Source organism: Rhinatrema bivittatum, chromosome 3, assembly GCF_901001135.1.
Source record: "Rhinatrema bivittatum chromosome 3, aRhiBiv1.1, whole genome shotgun sequence".
Lineage (NCBI taxonomy): Eukaryota > Metazoa > Chordata > Amphibia > Gymnophiona > Rhinatrematidae > Rhinatrema > Rhinatrema bivittatum.
This window is the reverse complement of record NC_042617.1, coordinates 150,423,634-150,444,805: the sequence shown is the minus strand read 5'-3', so window position 1 is coordinate 150,444,805 and position 21,172 is coordinate 150,423,634. Positions and strand designations below refer to the sequence as shown.

At 43.4% G+C, this 21,172-nt stretch overlaps 1 long non-coding RNA gene across 1 annotated transcript in view; it reads right to left on the bottom strand.

Annotated features, from left to right (window-relative positions):
- Window positions 1-21,172, bottom strand: part of LOC115088708 — a 121,367-nt gene that overhangs the window by 69,246 nt on the left and 30,949 nt on the right. The window contains exon 2 of the long non-coding RNA XR_003855829.1: window positions 3,372-3,411. This is a non-coding gene — a long non-coding RNA (uncharacterized LOC115088708). The remainder of the gene's footprint in view (window positions 1-3,371; window positions 3,412-21,172) is intronic.

The window sequence follows — 21,172 nt, the reverse complement described above, 5'->3', positions numbered from 1 at the left end:
CTCTACCCCTGCCATGGCTGCCATTCCCTCCTCTGTCTTTTCCTCTCAGTTACATGATGGAACTTGAAGTGGTTACTAGGAGTTTGGATATCACAATGGAATTTATTTATCAATATTTTACCACCATTCACAACTCTACTTTATGGTGTATAGAAATATATTACACACATATACACATATACAGAGTAATACATGTGCTGTACTGTTCACCACTGAATGTATCCTTTTCCATATACAGGGAAATGTTAGAAAGTTAAATAGAACTAACATAGCAGGCAGCCTGTCAAGACTTTTCTCAATCTTCACTGTCCTGCACTAGACACTAAATCAGAGACAAAAGTGTTGCTTCAATCTCATACCCTCCCCCAGTGAACAGAGATTCCCATCGCCTCTTTTTCTCTTACAATGAGTGAGACCATTGTAGCAGAGAAGATCAAAAACAGCCATTTACCATTGACAATGCCAACTTTTTTAAAGCATTTTTTTTTTAACTCTCAGGGAGTTTCTCAAAAGCAGAATATTTTCTACCAACTGCTAGAAAGGAAATACAGATTTTATTGCACATGATCAGACCTTTTGGTGGAAGGACCTCAGCATCATTTGATTCAGATGGCAGATATAGGCTAGTTAAAAAGATGTGTCGCCATGATTTTGTCCTCTATCTGGTCTCCTTGCCATCTTGTCCTGCCTTGGCTAATAGTGAATGTGATATCACAAAAGCAAGAGTTGGTTTCTATAGTTACCTGTACTTGTTTGTTTGTTCAGTGCTCACAACTCTAGACAAGGGTAAAATTAAAATTAAAATATATACTTGTCTGGTTGGGGCCAGGGGAGTAATAGGAATAAAGAGAGATTCATATTGCATCTTTATTGTGAGAGATAGTGTTTTTTCCTTCATATATTTTTTGCCTTGTTGGAGCCAGGGGAGCCCATGACGTCATGGCCCATGGCTGTCTGGGGCCAGGGAGGCCTAAAGAAAGTGACTCAATGGATGCTGGAGTAGGGGAGGCCTGTAGAAAAGCCCCCAATTGTTTTTTAAAGTTTTGTGTGGTCCAGCACAGCATCATGCTCCTTGTCTCCAGCAGCAGCAAGCCACGTTTAAAAAATGCAGCAGCTATCAGCAGCAATAATGAGAGGTATCCTGGGGCTTTGGATGCTCCCCAGGAAGGTTAAAAGGGGGCCCAGTAGGAAGAGGCAGGTTCCTGCTGCTAGTGGCACCTGGCCGCAAGTGAAATTAAAAACACCAGTGAGCGCAGCAGTGAGCCGTGATCAAGGAGAGCCCAGGCATGCAGAGGATTCCCTCGATGCGGCAAGGGCAACAGCAAATGAAATTAAAAACACCAGTGAGCATAGCAGTGAGCTGCAATCAAGGAGAGGCCAGCTATGCAGAGGATTCCCCCGATGTGGCAAGGGCAACAATTCAAAAGTTGAAGTGGCACACAGCCATGATCACAAGAGGGGCTGGCTGCCTGGGAGATTCCCTTCCCCAACATGGTGGTGAAACATGGATGAAAAGAGGCTGGCCGATTTGGGGATTACCACACCTCTCCAAAGCGGCGCAGAACCATGAGTGCAGGGAGCTGGGCACACTGAGGATTCTACTCACCACAATTAAAGTAAAAGTGGTGGTGATCCATGATAGAAAAGAGAGTCTGAACACGTGCTAGGGATTCCCCCCCCCGATGCGGCAGAGAGCCGCAATGAAAATAAAAGTGATGGTCATCATTAGTGAGTGACAAGTGGGGCCACGGTATCCTTGGGAGCTCCAAATGGTTGTGAATGAGGGAAAGCTGAGCCATTGGAGCTTAAGGAGCTCCTGGGAGCTGTGCTGGAGACTGGAGGAATAAGACCAGGTTGCAGATTTCTGTCACATAGGACTAGACTGAGTGGAAAAACAGCATAGGAAACACTAGTTGTGTGTGTGAAAGTGGTGATTATTACAATTCTAATACTTTCTGAGGTCAGGAATTAATTAAAATTAAGTTTAACCTTCTATAGCTGATCTATGGTATTTTGCCTAATTTGATAGATAAGTTGATAAGGGAAACGTGGATGACTGATGGTCTGATTCTGAGTAGATTTAACTGATATTAGTACTATCGCAGAGAAAAATATTTAAAAAATATTTCCACAGACTTCAGATTGTAGACTCTCCACCTGTAAATAAATTCAGTGTTGATCACAGGACCTGTAGATAAAGGTATCTCTATGCTGTTTCCTTAGAGGAAAACAATTTTTTGAAATAATTTGGAATACAGAAGTCCTAGAAATTGTTCCTGGTTGTGAGAGAGAGAGTGATTACATATTTTTCCTACTTTGTGTGTTCTCTCAATGCTAGCTTCATTTAGACAGGGTTGAAATAATTATCTTTTGATTTCTATTAACAAGAACTGCAGTTTCAATTAGTTTGCACACAAGAGCAACATAAAAGTCTGCAGAAGATTGGCTGTGTAAGGAAATCATTCTTTATTATTAATTTGGTTTGAGTTAGCATAGTGGGGGCCGGATTTTAAAAGGGTTACGCGCATAAGGTACGCGCTTAACCCTTTTAAACCCCCCCTGCGTGTGCCGAGCCTATTTTGCATAGGCTCAGTGGCGCGTGCAAGCCCTGGGATGCGCGTAAGTCCTGGGGCTTGCAAAAAGGGGCGGTTGGGGGCGTGTCCAGGGGGCATGATTTCGAATCGGGGGCATGTTCGGGGGCGTGTGGGTGGTCTGGGGGCGTGGCTGAGTGCCCCAACACAGTGGCCTGTGTCAGGGCCTGCCGTGCTGGCGCACATAAGTTACTACTGCCCGGAGGCAGTAGTAACTTTTCAGATAAAGGTAGGGGAGGGGTCTAGATAGGGCTGGGACGGTGGGTTAGGTAGGGGAAGGGAGGGGAAGGTGCGAGGGGGTGGAAGGAACGGGCAGCGCGCGCAGGGCTCGGCGCGCACAAGTTGCACAAATGTGCACCCCTTTGCGCACGCCAACCCCGGATTTTATAAGATACGCGCAGCTACGCACGTATCTTATAAAATCCAGCGTACTTTTGTTCGCGCCTGATGCGCAAACAAAAGTACGTCTTTTAAAATGTACCCCTAAGTGAACCCCTGTATTCTGAGATTTCTTGTTCAAGAGTGGTAATCCAGGTCCAGTCTGCAGTAGCAAGCTGTATAAATTATTCTCCAATCATAAGCCAACAAAACTTCACATGGTTCCTGTGTCAGTGCTCTCTACCCAGTGTTCATAAGCTGTGCTCTCAAAATGTATAAATCAATCAAAGGTAAGTGTGCACCAATGAACTGTGATGCAATTTTGGTACTTGTACTAATAAAATAACACAAATGGACAAACAAGAGGTCGTAGTCATTGAGTTAAACCAGGTTCCTACTTACCTGAAGGGAAAACTGAGGATTCCAGCAAATCCTGAAGAGCCTGTTATAATAAGTTAACATAAAGAATCAGATTTCTTGAATTAAAGTTAAGAATTCAACATTTGTTCTCATTGGGAAGTACTGAATAAGAGAAATGCTTATCTGATAGTAACTTGGAATGTATCTTGGTAAGGAGTAATCCTTGTACAGGAACCGGATTCTATTCAAAACAATGCATTTAAGAATTCAAGCAAGAGTCACATACACAAAATTGTTTTGTGCATCAAAAGCAAAATCATTTCTCATTGAAATTAATGACATTATTGAAAGTTTTTTGCACAATAATTACACTTGTTTTCAGAAATGAAGAGCCTGAAACATCATCTATTTGCCAGCAAAATAAGATCCTTTAATTTGATTACAGAGCTGCCTCTAAGATCATTTTTCTATTTTTATTTATTTTCTGGTGAAGATACTCTGGGTGTTAAAACTAATTCCATACCATCTTCTAATTTGGAAACCTCAACATCATTTCCACCTGGCTACCCACATTATGGTGCCCAAAATAGTTTTGTGCCCAAGGGTGTTTACACAGCCATAGACTTCAATGGGCCATAGATTTGAATGGGAAACCTAAACAAATGAGGTAAAAATGTTCATTTAAATTCAAGGGCACCCTCCATTCTTTCCAGAGGTCCACGAGTAAAACAAAAATGGACTCATTCATTGCATTTTATCCATTTGTATCAAACAAATGCACATCCCTATAAAGGAATACACAATATTATAATTTTATAATACTTGCATTACAGTCCACTTGTTTGTGGGGAATCAAACTAGTCAGAAAGATAACAATATTAATAACATTAATAATAATATACAAATAGAAGAAATATGAAGATTTTTAAATACAGATAGGTACAGAATAGATATAGATATGTAGATATGTTTATATGAATGCATGTCACACTTTAGAAGCCATTTCCTTTCCAAGAAAATAGAGAACTGCAAAATTTCCACAGAGATAAAAAAAAAAAAAAGATGAAATAATTAACAAATTCCTTGAGACAAAAGCCATGTCAAATTCAAAATTATTAACTTTATCAATTTCTCTAAATCAGAATCTAACAAGAATTCTTCATATCTAGAACTGAAGAGAATATTTTATAAGGCAAATGTAATCTAAGCTGATCTGGATCAACATAAATCTGTTTACCCATTATCCATTCTTCGCTTTTACAAGGATTTAATAAATGAAATGCAACATTTAAATCATTAATATAAATCTCCTGAGTGTTTTGTGTAGCTTTTGATACCACTGGGAAGACCAAGATCTTATATCCTTCTTATAAGACATCTTGACGTATTTGAACCAGACATATTAGGCAGTCTGGATCAGATTTAAACACAAGTTTAATCAATAAATTATATTTTAAAGTCACATTTTTTCATATTAACAACTACCATTTGAGAACATGATAAACAAATTTAGTGTTTGGCTCTTTAGATTTAGAAGGCAAATAAAAAAAAAATCCCTGTAACAAACAGTAGAAGAGAAGATGTCTTTTAAATAATTACAGATGTCATCTTTTAAATTAACTTGTGAATTGTGAAGTATCCAAAGTTAACAAATCTTAAATTATGATAACACTGCTCATTTTCTTAATTAGCCACTTCATGCAGCAAACTGATATTGCCAGTCTTAGGCAAAGTATATTGTTTCAGAAGAGATGGTCTGTTTTTTAGCTATTAGTACTATATCTTTGTTAAAACTAGTGATGATTACTCATAGCCTGGAACTCATGCTTCGGCTATGTTAACCTATTACCACCTACAACTGGTGTCACATACTGCAGGTTCCTTTCACTGTAGGATTCCTGCAGTTATTATATCTCTCTCTGAAGCACAGCAAAACAAATCCTGCAGATTAGTATCCCTCTTTCTTATACAAAACAAAAACAAGAAACACAATTGCTTTATGTTATTTTTGAAGTAGAATCCTTTGGGGCAGATTTTCAAAGGGTTACACGCGTAACTTAAGTACGTAACCCCGAAAACCTGTCCTTGCGCTTGCCGAGCCTATTTTGCATAGGCTTGGTGACACGAGCAAGCCCCGGGACATGCGTATGTCCCAGGGTTTTGAAGAAGGGGCGGGAAGGGGGCAGGGGCGGGGTGCCAGTGCGGTCCAGGGGCGGGACCGAAGCCTCCGGCATAGCGGCTGTGCCTGGGTTCGCGCGCTGACACTTGGCCGGCATGTGCAAGTTACCCCTGCCCGATTTTGGAGCGGCCTCGGAGGGAACGAGGAAAGCCATTGGGGCTCCCCTAGGGCTTGGTGCACCCCCCTGCGTGCGCCAACCCTGGATTTTATAACATGCGCGCGGCTGCGTGCGCATGTTATAAAATCGGGCGTAGATTTGTACGCACCAGGTTGCTCCTACCACAAGATGGCACCGGCCATCCATTGCTCCTACCATGTGACAGGGGCTGAGCAATGGCACCGGTAGCCCCTGTGACATAGAAGGTCAAAGGCTATTGGCGCCATTTTGAATATTGGCAGCCGAGGGTGTGAGTGCAGGAGATGGCTCGACCACCAGGGAGTTTTGCTAAGTCTTGGGGGGGTCAGGGGGGTGGGAGGGTTTGTTTAAATTCGCCTCTTTAGACGGCCGAATAATATGGCGAAGATTGATTGTATTCGTGGGGAATTGCGATACGTTTCACTTCCCCTTGAATACAACGAATATGGCTCTATACGTTGCGGATTACAAATACATAGGAAACGAATGCACACCCCTAATGGGCATTTTGGGAGTAGAATCAGAAATTTGCGGATAAATACTTATGTGTTCCGGCTCGTGCCGAGGCCCCCTGATGTGAAAATAATTCTGCTACAGATGCCGTGCAAGTAAGAAAAGTAAGAAAACTAGGCAGGTCTGCAGGGGTTTAAATTTTCGAGGCTACTTAAGGGGAGCACTAGCTATAAAATTATGGGGGTTTGGAGGACTTTTCTCTTAACTAGGTGAACTGGGATTGAACTTGTAAAACAGGCAATGTCGTCAGTGTGCGTCCCTTTTAAAACACCCTCACTTACGCAGTAGAAGCGTGATTTGCGAGCACATGATTAGATTAGATTAAATTTAGCACACATGTGATTTGCGAGCACATGATTAGATTAGATTAAATTTAGCACACATGTGTGCGCAGCAAGACAACTTTATAATGTGCAAGCATATGTTATAAAATTGCCGCTTCCCTGGTTGACAAATGAGCACCCATGTGCGCCCGAGCGCCGGTATGAAAGTTACGGTCTGTCTTCTGCCTTCTCTTCAGCTATGGTTTGATAAGTATGCTCATGCTGATTATTTTTGTTTTGTTTCCAGAGATGTTCCAATTTTCTTTTTGTTTTTTTGTTTGTTTTCCATTTTAGCAAGCACTAAATTCAAATCAGGCATGCTGAAATTGAAAATAAAGTAAAACAGATATGAATTTAATTGGTAAAGTTTTTCTCTACATTTTGAAGCAATACAAAATAGCCTATTTTGCTGTATTTTTCATGTTTCAAAATGAATGTACATTTTGAATCGTTGTTGCTTCCTCTTCCTGACAAGGCAAAGCTTTCTCACCTACCCTCTATGGCCTGCTAGATTTGCTCATAGTTTCATTAAGTGTGCTGGTTATCAAACTAGTTCCCACTTCTTGTTTGTGTCATGGCTTCTGGGGTGGGATTGATTACTTGCTGATGCTTTCTGTCTCTGTTTGATTAGGTTTAGGGAAGCTGCTTCAGTAGATTTGCATTCTCCTCTTCTTTTAGCTTTTCCATAGCTGGTCAGCTGCTAACTGGGCATGATATAAGTCATCCTAGCCTGATCTCCTCCTCCTCCAGTGTATGCTATCTTTCCACTGTAGTTTCACAGCTATCTGCACTACAGCTATGTATCAAATGCTGCCCTGCATTCGTGAGATCATCATGAGCCCTAAGTCCCATATCAGCCTGAACAGTGGCCCTTTGCCATTTTCTCATATAACTGCTGCTTCTCCCTTATTTGGTGACGTCTCAGGTTTTAAAGGCTCGTCTTGCCTCATATGCTTTCTGCCTAGTTTGGCAATCACTTAACTTTGATTTAATTTTATTTATTTATTTATGTTCCACATGCGTATGAAACAAATCTTTTCCCTTCAAGCAGAATTTTGAATTTTACCTTCTAGTGAAAGGAAACAACTATTTTGATCTTCTACCCTTTTTTCCATTAACCCAATTTGAACTTCCATCACTCCATCTTCAGAAGAGATCACCTCAACTTTTGTCTCTAATCTAATCAGTTCAGAACAAATCATATCCAAGGAATTTTTCAAAGATTTGCCATTCATTTAAGTAGAGAAAAAAGTTTCTTACATTGTAGAATATTTCTTGCAAATTTGAAAAATATTTTTCTTCTCTGAGGTATAAGTTCTTCTCCTCGAGAGACATGTAGAGCACTCTTGAGTGCCAACAGACCTGTTTAGTGGTGTTGAGGCTTCATTTGGTAGTGATTTTATGAGGCAATGATCCATAGGCTATCAGAAAATCTAGAATTAAATGTATGTTTACCCCTAACAATACTAGCATGAAATAACAGAGTGTCACAGTCAGTCTATATAGTGATAGCATTTCCAATAATGCATAATCCAAAACTCAGAAAGAAAGGAATTGTGAATTACTTGTAGTGTTTTTTGTTGTTTTTTTTTTCTATAATGATTATTTTGGAAATTACAGTGAACAGCGACATAACCGGAATGAGCGGGTTGTAAATGTTACAGCACACTATAAATATAATACAAGATTTATGCAGTCAAAATTATGTTATCTTTGGTGAATTCTCCATAAGAACATAAGAAAATGCTATACTGGGTCAGACCAAGGGTCCATCAAGCCCAGCATCCTGTTTCCAACAGTGGCCAATCCAGGCCATAAGAACCTGGCAAGTACCTAAAAACTAAGGGGTGGATTTTAAAAGGCCCGCGCGCGTAAATCCTTCCGGGGGGGTTAGATAGGGCCAGGGGGGTGGGTTAGGTAGGGGAAGGGAGGGGAAGGTGGGGGGAGGGCAAAGGAAAGTTCCCTCCGAGGCCGCTCTGAAATCGGAGCGGCCTCGGTGGGAACAGGCAGCGCGCGCTGGGCTCGGCGCGCGCAGGTTGCACAAATGTGCACCCCCTTGTGCGCGCCGACCCCGGATTTTATAAGATACGCGCGGCTACGCACGTATCTTATAAAATCCAGTGTACTTTTGTTCGCGCCTGGTGCACGAACAAAAGTACGCGATCGCGCAAGTATTTAAAATCTACCCCTAAGTCTATTCCATGTTACCATTGCTAATGGCAGTGGCTATTCTCTAAGGGGCGGATTTTGTGCACCTATTTTGCATAGGCCGCCGGCGCGCGTAAAGCCCGGAATGCGCGTAAGTCCCGGGGCTTTCGAAAAGGGGCGGGAGGGGGCGTGTCCAGGGGCGTTCCCGAAACTACGCGGCATTTCGGGGGTGTGCTGCGGCATTTCGGGGGTGGGTCCGGGGGCGTGGCACCGTCCTGGGGGCGTGGTCGAGGCCTCCGGACCAGCCCCCGGGACCGGAGGACGGAGCGGGGCCGCTGGCGACGCGCGCAAAGCCTTACTATAGTGCCTATGCCCTACATAGGTATTTCAATCCCTATGGGATGTCTTTAATCCTATTTAAAATGTCTCTATATAAACTCCAGGGAAGCATCCCAGGGTACAGTTTAGGTGTTATTCCACTGGCCTCTATTTGTCTGCCATAAATCAGCTTGGTTACAATAGAGATAACTTTGCTTGACCTTTCCAAAGTGTTTGGAATGTTGTTCAGCGCTGTTCAAATCATTCCCAATGATTTGGACTAAATCAGTAAATACAACAGCTTCCAAATTTTGTTACAAATTTAATTTTTTAAAATTATTTTTCACTCATAAAGTTAGTAAAGTGTTTTAAAGATGTTCTACAAAGATTTTGTTGGATTTAACTCTCATGTTAACTATATTTTATTCCAAATTTAGTATTAAAAATATTTATTTTTGAAATTTTAAAGATAATAATAGCTCACTTGAACATTCTTACTCCCTATACTAATGTTAATTTATTTTGATAAATCACCAGATGCATGATACCATGGATAACTTTGCTAACAAGAATGCCCTGATGCAGTGCTAATGTGGCAGTGAGACATGGCCATGTCTGCCTTTTCTTTACAAGATAAGTACTGTTGCTGCAATTTTAAGTGAATATTTATGCTACTCTGGGTTTCATTAAATTATACTAATGCCTGCTTGATAAGATAAACATTGCTGGGACATTACAACAAGGACTGCAGAATAACAAAAAAATTATGATGGTGTAAGAACTATGGTGTCAATCTGATGGGGATTTTACAGACTTTGAAGAAGTTAATTATAAGTCTGGTTGAGAGAATGAAAGGGTTTTTTTTCCCATGATGGCAGCTTGTCCACAAGCTTGTTGCTAATTACTGTCAAAGTCTTTGACTTTGCAGATATCTGTCTGAGGTTTTCCTTTTCCATCCAATAAGAGTACCTACGGAACATACAAATCTAAATAAATAAATAATTAGGGGTTTGTCCTTACTAAAATAATGGCAAAGTGAGAATTGTTGAATATTTTTGTAGGAGATTTTTTGGAAAAACATAGGTTAATAAAAAAAGAATTAAAACATAAACAACAAATATTTAACTTTTTATCTACCATGGACTGATAATAGTTGAAATAGTAGATCGGCATGCTCCCTGATAATGCCCCCCTCCCCCCCCATCTTCTTATTTTATTTCAATTGGTCATTTTTAATGATTTCATAATTAACAATGCTGGGATAGCTTCTGGGACTTCAAACTTTTATGGGCCCTTCCCTGGCCCTTCTTACCTCAGGCTTTATGTTTTTTTATTCGTTTTAAACTTGTATTTAATTATGGCAAAGTTGTGGGATCAACAGCCTTTCGAGAAGCATGGCCTGCACTACTTTTGAATGCCAGGGTTTGCCTAGGACACCTGGATGCTAAAATGGCCATAGGAGCAGCAGCTTCCCCAAGGCTGCCGCTGCAAAACAAAAGCAACCTGCAGCAGCCGCAGCCCTCCCTTTCCAGCACCACAGGAGTCAGCACTTTTCCCGCAGCTATACTTCAGCCTGCCACCTGCTTTAATATTTATAAGTATCAAATGATAGAGTCACACAATATAATTAAATAAGAAAAATTCAAAGATGGTAAAATCTAAACAGGCGCACAAGCGTTCATGAGTGCACATATGTCAGCCTGAACCTAAGTTATTCAATGAAAGTCAAGATGACATTGAAAGCAACAGAAAAAATATAAGTTGCTTTACCCCGATTATGCAAAGTGGAGATTATAATTGATTTAAAAATCTTTTTGATTTAAAAATTTTTTTTTGACATAAATACTATATTAAAATTATTTATAAAACACACAAAAATTACAAAAGGAGGAAGGAGGCAAGTTAATGATTAGACCACGAGAAGGGCGCAAGGCCGTGGAGGCATGCACCAGTAATATGAAACTTACCTCTTTCTTCAATATATTTTATCAAAACTGATTGGTAATATAAATTAAAATAAGATAGTTCATTGAACACATTTTTAGTGGGTGAGAGCACGGAATTTTGGGAGCCTGAACCTAAGGACATGGCCATTTTATAACATACGTGCATATGCACGCATGTTATAAAATAACTTCAATGTGCATGCATGTGCACATAGGGCCAGATTTTAGTATCCACGCCCGATTTAATAACATGCACGTGCAGCCGCGCACGCATGTTATAAAATCGGGGTCGGCGCGCAAGAAGGTGCATACTTGTGCACCTTGTGCGTACCGAGCCCTAAGGGCGCTCCGATGGCTTTCCCTGTTCCTTCCACCCACCACCTTCTCCTCCCTTCCCCTACCTAACCCGCCACCAAGCCCTTTCTAACCCCCCCCTCACCTTTTTTAAATAAGCTGTGCCTGCCTCTGGGCAGGCATAGGTTGCGAGCGCCAGCCAAGTGCCGGTGCGTGATCCCCTGCCCAGCCGCTGTGCAGTAGGCCTCAGTCCCGCCCCCGTCCCACCCCCGGACAGCCCAACCCTGCCCACTCCCCGCCCCTTTTTTCAAGCCCCGGGACATACGTGCGTCCCGGGGCTTGCGCGCATCACCGGGCCTATGCAAAATAGGCTAGGCACGCGCAGGAGCGGGTTTTCGCGTAACACTTTTAAAATCCACCCCATAATTTTAAGTGGATGTGCTCCTATGTGCACAAATGTCGCATCTACTGAGTAAGGGGGGAATTTTAAAAAGCATGTGTGCTGACGCCATTTCCATTTTTCCTAGTTCGTTCCCAATTTGCCTAAGGAATAGGAGTTTCATACCTCCTTAGTTTAATAGCCTCCCTTCTCCCCTGTTAGCCAAAACCTTTAAAAGCCCACCGATCAGTCTGTTTGTCTTTATTTTATAAATTGCATGCCATCCATAGCAGAAGTAAAGTTACACGGTAGGGGACAATAGCGCGTACCTGTGCGCATAAGTATTTACGTGCTAATTTCAATGTGAAATCCAGGAACGCCCATGCCCCACCCAGACCACTCTTACATCCTGTCCATTTTTTAACTTTTCTTTTATGCGTATATCAGGAGAGACTCGTGCATCCAGGTGGCTTTTAAAATCCGCTTGGTGCATGCTGGCCCAACATATTTGCATATCTCCTGGATTTGCCAATCGACAGTCTTATAAATTCACCTGTAAAACATTAATAACTTTAACAAAATATATCCACCTATTTAATACAATGTCTTGATCATCATTGATAATTTAAAAATCATTCTTACCATCCAATCACAGAAACCACAACACAGGACAAAAGATACACATGTACACCACAAGTTGAACATAATTTAAATCTATTTTCAAAAAACATACCCATTTTTCATTATCAAAAAGCTTCTTCAGGGTTACAAAATGAAAAGTGGATCTGTGCAGAAGAAAACACTTACCCAGAAAAATTCTTCACTCTCCCAAAGGTGAATATATTCTCAACAGTACCAATCTTCACAAAAATAAATACAGAATGGGCTAGATTTTAAAAGCCCTGTGTGCGTAAATCCTCCCGGATTTACGTGCGCAGGGCACTCGCGTGCCTATTTTGCATATGCCGCCAGTGAGCGCAAAGCCCCGGGATGCGTGTAAGTCCCGGTCTTCGTAAAAGGGATGGGAGGGGGCGTGTCCGGAGGGCATGTCTGGGGTCAGGGGGCGGTCCGGGGCGGGTCCGGGGGTCATGTCGACGGTTCGGGGGCGGGCCGGGAGGGCGGACCCAAGTCCCCCGGCACTGCGGCTTGTGCCGGGGGATGCGAGGCAGCATGCGCAAGTTACGCCTGCTTCAAGCAGGCGTAACTTGCCCAACAAAGGTAGGGGGGAAGATTTAGGTAGGGCTGGGGGGTAGGATAGGTAGGGGAAGGAAGGGGAAGGTGGGGGGACGCGGAAGGAAAGTTTCATCTGAGGCCGCTCCGATTTTGGAGCAGCCTCGGAGGGAACGGAGGCAGGCTGCATGGCTCGGCTCACGCAGGCTGCCGATTTTGCGCAGCCTTGCGCGCGCTGACCCCGGATTTTATAAGATACGCGTGGCTACGTGTGTATCTTATAAAATCCAGCGTACTTTTTAAAGATCTACCTCAGCGTATTTTTCTGAGAGCATAAAAATGTCCCACAACAAATCTCACGCTTATGTGCTAACTTTTTAAAGGAAGTATGACCAAAACAACTGTGCTACTCTTCACTAGGGGTGTGCATTCGTTTCCTACGTATTTGTAATCCGCAACGTATAGGGCCATATTTGTTGTATTCGTGGGGAAGTGAAACGTATCGTGATTCCCCACGAATACAATTAATCTTCTCCAAATTATTCGACCATCTAAAGGAGAAAATTTAAAGAACCCCCCACCCTCTTGACCCCCCCAAAACTTACCAAACCTTCCTGGTAGTCCAGCGGGGCTCCGGGAGCCATCTCCTGCACTCACACCCTCGGCTGCCAGTATTCAAAATGGCACCTATAGCCTTTAACCTACTATATCACAGGGGCTACCGGTGCCATTGGTCAGCCCCTGTCACATGGTAGGAGCAATGGATGGCCGGCGCCATCTTTTGCTCCTACCATGTGACAGGGGCTTGTGGGGGTCAGGAGGGTCCCCCAAGGCTTGCCAAAAGTCCCTGGTTGTCCAGCGAGGATCTGGAAGCAATCTCCTGCACTCGGGCCGTCGGCTGCCAGTAATAAAAATGGCGCCGATAGCCTTTGCCCTCACTATGTCACAGGGGCTACCGGTGACATTGGTCAGCCCCTGTCACATGGTAGGAGCACAAGATGGCACCGGCCATCCATTGCTCCTACCATTTGACAGGGGCTGACCAATGGCACCGGTAGCCCCTGTGATATAGAAGGTCAAAGGCTATCGGCGCCATTTTGAATACCGGCAGCCGAGAGTGTGAGTGCAGGAGATGGCTTCCGGACCCCCTGCTGGACCACCAGGGAGTTTTGGTAAGTCTTGGGGGGGCAGGAGGGTGGGGGTTGTACTTAATTCAATTTTAGCCGGGAAACGAATAAGAATTTACACATATACGTATCGGGGACCCCCCTTGCCGAATGCAACGTATCTGCCCCCCGACAAATACTAATCTCGAATGCATTGTATGGCATCCCTCTGCACATCCCTACTCTTCACATATCTAAAATATGTGATAAATGTTCAGTTTCTTTAGCTGCAACCAAAAATCTTCTTTATTCTTGAATCACATTCTAAACAAAGACTCCAAATCAGCTTTTAAAAAGGAGTAGCTAGCAAGGGCAACCCTCAAACCAGATAACTTTTCAAAAGCTCTCCAGAAGAATGCACGGGTACTCTCTCAAACTTGAAAATAGCTCCAACATAGTAAAATGCCAAAAAATGGCTAAATCGCCATCTTTGTTCAAATGAGTCACCTGCTTTAATGTTAGCAGCACAGGGCTGCTCCTAGGCCTTTTCCCTCCCCAACTCTGCACCTGCAGTGCTTTGGATCAGAGTGCACAATTCTCCCTTAACTGCTAAAGGTCCTCCTGCCTCAGTAGCACTTATGGAGGCACCATAATGCTGCTCAAACTGAATTCAAGGGGAAAAAACATAACCCTAGACCAGTGATGGCTAACCTATGACACGCGTGTCAGAGGTGACACGCCGAGCCGTTTTGGCTGACACACGCAGCGTTTCGAGGACTATCAGGAATTTTTTTTTTTTTTTATCGGCTGCGCTGAGCCTTTAAATGTGTTTTTTAGTTTCCCCCTACCCTCCACCAATGCCCCCGGGCGCAGGGAGGCTCATGCGTCGCAGCGATGAGGCTCAAGACAACGCGCTGATGCTCCTCCTTCCTGCCTGTGCGGCCCCGGAAGTAAACATTGCCGGAGCCGCGTGGGCAGGAAGGAGGAAGCGAATCAGCGCGTGCAGAAGAGGAGGAGCCGCCGCGGGTCGCTGCGAATCCCAAGTCGCAGCGGCCCAAGAAGAGGAAGAGGCCCGGTAGCAGGGCTTCCGCGGCCCGAGAAGATCAGGGCCGCTGCAGAGCCCATCCTGCGGCGACCCGCGAAGAGGAGGCCCAGAGGTGAGAGAGAGGCTGAGGGCCCGTAGAGTGCGTGTATGAGGTGAGTTGAGAGAGAGAGGACCTGAATGTTTGCAGAGACAGCATGTGAGAGCCTGTGTGTGTGTGTGTGTGTGTGTGTGTGAGAGAGAGAGAGAGAGCATGTGCCAGTGAGAGCCTGTGTATATGAATGATTGTATGAGAGAGCATGTGCCAGTGAGAGCCTGTGTGTATGAATGATTGTATGAGAGAGAGCATGTGCCAGTGAGAGCCTGTGTGTATGAATGATTGTATGAGAGAGCATGTGCAAGTGAGAACCTGTGTGTATGAATGATTGTATGAGAGAGAGCATGTGCCAGTGAGAGCCTGTGTGTATGAATGATTGTATGAGAGAGCATGTGCAAGTGAGAACCTGTGTGTATGAATGATTGTATGAGAGAGAGCATGTGCCAGTGAGAGCCTGTGTATATGAATGATTGTATGAGAGAGCATGTGCCAGTGAGAGCCTGTGTTTGTGAGAAAGAGAAATGCATGTGAGAATAAGAACCTGACTGTGTGTTTGAGGGAAGAAGATGGAGAAAAAAGAAACAGAAAAAAAGACAATATAAAAGGAATTGGCAAAAAAATAAGAAAGGGAAGGTGAAAAAAAAAGCCTGTGACCAACCAATTAGAAAACTAAGATCAGACAGCAAAGGCAAAAAAAAAAAATGTACTTTTTAGTGATTGGCACATGTACTCTTTGGGAATGTGCAAGAATAGCACTTTCTCAACGGATCTCACAATGTACGAGATCAGCATGGAGAAAGTGGAAGCCCACGGGGCCTGCACAGAGGAGGCAGCAGAATGGACTTCAGTGTCAGTAGCAGCAATCGGCACCTCCGCAATAGCCACGCGGCATCAGTGACAGTGGCAGCAGAGGAATGAGAGAGGTTCTGAGGTTGCTGGCAAAAGAAAGAGAGGGGGGGTCCACCTTTAGTGTGTGAATGTGTATGAATGGGACTCTGCCTGGGGGTGTATGTGTGTGAATGCATGGGTGCCTGCCTGGGGGTCTGTGTGTGTGAGAATGAATGTGTGCATGCCTGGGAGATGGGGAGGGAGTGTTGTGAACATGAATGGGAGCCAATAAAAGAAACCGACTGACAGATGAAGTTTGTAACGCTTGCTTGGACTTGAAGTGTACGAAATACCAACCTTCAATTGAAGATTTAGCCAATGAAATTCAGCAACAAAAAAGTCACTAAGCAGGTAAGGTAAATAATTATTTGTTTTTGCTTTATTAATAAATACAGTATATATATTAAAATTATAACTTTGTTGATTAGAGCTACAAATATCACAAAATTATGGATTTTTCTAGAAGTGACACACCACCCGAGTTATGCTCGGTTTTTTTATGAATTTTGACACACTGAGCTCAAAAGGTTGGCCATCACTGCCCTAGACACTGCTCTCCCAAGGTAATCTCCAGCAGCACCACTCTGAATGCCAGCCTTGTGAGTCAGGTAAAATATTTTTTTTTTAATTTTTTACCTCATTTTTACTACTGGATTACACAAGTTTCCTTTCAGCCAGACTCGCAATACAATATTTAGTACAGATAAAGCTTAGGATAAAATACAAACAATCAGATGAATTTTAAAAGCCCAGCACACACATCAATTAGAGGATACACAAATATGTAAGGCTGGCACGTGCCAAGCAGATTTTAAAAGCCGCCTGGATGCACGCATATCTCCTGATGCATGCACAAAAAAATGTTTCAAAAAAGGGGTGAGGTGTTGGCATGGTCTGGGCGGGGCATGGGCATTCCTGGATTTCACATTGAGACTAGTGAGTAAATATTCGCACAAACACGTACCAAGATCCCCTGATATGTAACTTTTCTTCTGCTATGTATGATGTGTAGGGATGTGAATCGTTTTTTAACGATTAAAATTATCGTCCGATAATTTTAATATCGTCTTAAATCGTTATAGAACACAATACAATAGAAATTCTAACGATTTATCGTTAAAAATCGTTAAATCGTGTTAGTGCGCACTAACGGGAGTTAGTGCGCACTAACTGAAAATGATACAAATTGACACTTTCCAGGTCAGTAAAGGTCAGTTAGGAATGAATATGTGTTCCTATTGGCTGGCTGCCCTCTTATCTATTGATGTTAACAGGGTTCCCACTGAGGTGATGGTTGGGGAATGGGAAATGGAAATGGAAACTCAGGAACACTAACAGAAAATGATACAAATTATTGACACTTTCCAGGTCAGTAAAGGTCAGTTAGGAATGAATATGTATTCCTATTGGCTGGCTGCCCTCTTATCTATTGATGTTACCAAGGTTCCAACTGAGGTGATGGTTGGGGGGATGGGAAATGGAAACTGTTGGTAGTTGACAAAAAAAGTAATGTGATCAGTCAATATGACTAGAACCTGTGCCCTATTCCTGATACCAGGGGTGTTGTGATCTTCCTGCACTCAGTGCCCTATCCCTGATACCAGTCTGAGACAGCTCCCTCCCTGCATTACTAGTGAGAGGCTGGCTTCACAGACAGGGGGGAGCTGCCTGACCCTCACTCCTGACTTCCCCCATGTCCCAGCCAGTGAATGGTGTGTGGGTGAGGGGGGGGGGGGAGGATGGTGAAGTCTGAGTCAGCTCCCTCCCTGCATTACTAGTGAGAGGCTGGCTTCACAGACAGGGGGGAGCTGCCTGACCCTCACTCCTCCGGGGTATTGTGATCTTCCTGCACACAGTGCCCTATCCCTGATACCAGGGGTGTTGTGATCTTCCTGCATGCAGTGCCCTATCCCTATTAATACCAGGAGTGTTGTGATCTTCCTGCACGCAGTGCCCTATCCCTAATACCAGGGGTGTTGTGATCTTCCTGCATGCAGTGCCCTATCCCTGATACCGGGATGTGTGCAAGAAGATCACAACACCCCCGGTATCAGGAATAGGGCACTGTGTGCAGGAAGATCACAACACCCCTGGTATTAGGGATAGGGCACTGCGTGCAGGAAGATCACAACACTCCTGGTATTAATAGGGATAGGGCACTGTGTACATGAAGATCACAACACCCCTGGTGCCAGGGTTAGGGCACTGTGTGCAAGAAGATCACAACACTCCTGGTATTAATAGGGATAGGGCACTGTGTGCAGGAAGATCACAACACCCCTGGTGTCAGGGTTAGGGCACTGTGTGCAGGAAGATCACAACACTCCTGGTATTAATAGGGATAGGGCACTGTGTGCAGGAAGATCACAACACCCCTGGTGCCAGGGTTAGGGCACTGTGTGCAGGAAGATCACAACACTCCTGGTATTAATAGGGATAGGGCACTGTGTGCAGGAAGATCACAACACCCCTGGTGCCAGGGTTAGGGCACTGTGTGCAGGAAGATCACAACACTCCTGGTATTACTAGGGATAGGGCACTGTGTACATGAAGATCACAACACCCCTGGTGCCAGGGTTAGGGCACTGTGTGCAAGAAGATCACAACACTCCTGGTATTAATAGGGATAGGGCACTGTGTGCAGGAAGATCACAACACCCCTGGTGTCAGGGTTAGGGCACTGTGTGCAGGAAGATCACAACACTCCTGGTGCCAGGGTTAGGGCACTGTGTGCAGGAAGATCACAACACTCCTGGTATTAATAGGGATAGGGCACTGTGTGCAGGAAGATCACAATACCCCTGGTATCAGGGTTAGGGCACAAGTTCTAGTCACATTGACTGATCACATTACTTGTTTTGTCAAGCTACCAACTGTTTCCCATCCCCCATATACTGTCAGTGGGAACCTTGGTAACATGAATAAATAAGAGGGCAGCCAATAGGAATACATATTCATTCCTAAACTGACCTTAACTGACCTGAAAAGTGTCAAATTGTATCATTTTCAGTTAGTGCGCACTAACTCCCAGTTAGTGCGCACTAATCGGAAAAAACGATTTTTAACGATTTTTTAACTAAAAAATCGTGCCTAACACGATTTTCTTGCCCTGCCACACGATTTATATCGTTAAGACGATATGGAACACGATTCACATCCCTAATGATGTGTAAGTGATACAACAAAAATAACTAGAGATGTGCATTCGTTTTTGCCGAATTAGACAATTTCAATGAAATTGTCTAATTTGGCATGGTTCGAGGGCAACAAAATCCGAAAATAATTTTTCCGAAATTTTGGAAAAATTTCTTTTTCAGGTTAGCGTGCACTAACCTGAAAATCATGAGGCCACAAAAAAAAAACCCTGAACCGCAGAAAAAGCAAAGTTTCTTGCGGTTTACTGAAAGTGAAGCCCGAAAATTTTTTTAAAAGCATGCACATCTCTAAAAATAACCAAGCAGATCGGCAGAGTTTTAAAGGTTGCAGATAAAAGGGGAGAAGGGAGGCTATTAAACTAGGAGGCTTTGGAAGTCCTATCCCTTACTTGGGTGGACTGGGAATGAACTGGGAAAACTGGTAATGGTTTCAGCAAGCATGTCTATTAAAATCCCCCCACTTACGTGGTAGAAGCAGCATTTGCGTGCTAGGTACTCACCCACTTCAAATTGTGCGTACATGTGCATGTGGACAGCCTATGGGCGCGTGCCGGAAAATGTGCGCACATGTGTGCCTTCGCACCTGTTTAAAAGTTACCGTCCCTAAGACAAGTCAGACAGCACATAGATCAAACCAAAATAAGGCCACTCAGACTGTCGCTGAAGCTCCAAGCCCAACATTCCATTCTGCCACCTCTCAACCAAACCACCACTATCACAACAATCATAATTCCATCACTGCTAGAACCACAATCATACAGTAGGCGCTAGAGATGTGAATCATTTTTTTGTGTTTGTGCTGTTCTTCGTTTTTTGGCCGCCGCAGGAAATGTCATTTTTTTTGCGTTTCGGGTCTTTTTTTTTCACAAAAAATTGTTTTTTGAGTTAGTGTGCTCTAACTCCCTATTAGTGCGCGTTAACTCCCGTTAGTGCATGCTAACTCCCCGTTAGTGCGCACTAACAAAAACTGTTAGATCTTGTTACTTTTTGTTACTTTTTGTTAGTGCGCTCTAACGGGAGTTAGCGCGTACTAATGGGGAGTTAGCGCACACTAACTCCTGTTAGTGTGTACTAATACGAAAAATGAATTTGTGAAAAAATGGGAAAATCCTGATCATCTTTTGGGCTCCCCAAAACATGCCGAATTGGACAATTTTGTTGAAATTTTCCAATTTGGCAAAAACGAATGCACATCTCTAGTAGGCGCCAGATTACACCAATGCACAAGACCAATGATGAATGCCAAAGGTCTCTAAGAATGCAAAGCATGTCTCTGGCATCAGCAATGGGAAGGTATATGTGAGCTGTAGCTCCAAGGAAGTCTTCCTCTATGCTTCCACAAGAATGAAGACCAATCTCTAGCTCCATATCCTTGAAACACAGCACCATGGGAGTTCTGAACCTAATTAACTACTTTGCTTCCACTAAGCCCAGCAACCCAGCAGCTTGTACAGTGATAATATATTATCTTAAGGTCTGCTAATGCTACACTCTCCAGCAGCTTTAATCACAGCTTCAAACTAGGCTCCCTACCAGAGAGAAAACTTCTATGCATCCTACTCAGATATTTTTTGCTCCCTCCATTGCATTTCAAATTTGCATGTACTTTTCACTAATTTAAGAGAAAGTTAAATGAGGACAGTATGATACTTTTTGTGATTTAACCAACTATTTATTTCTAAACTGCAATATCCAAAATTATATCTGGTGTTCAAGAAAAGCCATGGTAGAAGTAAGCAGATACATAGACCAAAATAACAAAATATGTACTCCGCATGTTATAGCTGCCTTAATCCTAGAAGCACAGGCCCAGATAACAATCATGCCACATGATCATAAAGAAAATTTGGTGCCACAGTTATATGACAGGTACCACAAGAATATTGTGCCAAAGCTCAACATGGAGCACCCTTGGCCAGCCGTAAACTCAGTAACTCTAACCCTGCTGCTCCAAAGCCTGAACAAATAGCAAAATGCAATGGTTTAAGATGTTTTAAAAGGTTGCCAAAAGGCCTCTGCTCTCAGATGTTGAGGAATGGAGTTTCATTTCAATGGAACTGCAGTTGAAAATGTTTTTTTTTCACATCTAGAATAGGCACCCGAGTTTCAATGATGGCACATCCAAAAAGATTTTGGCCTGATGATCATA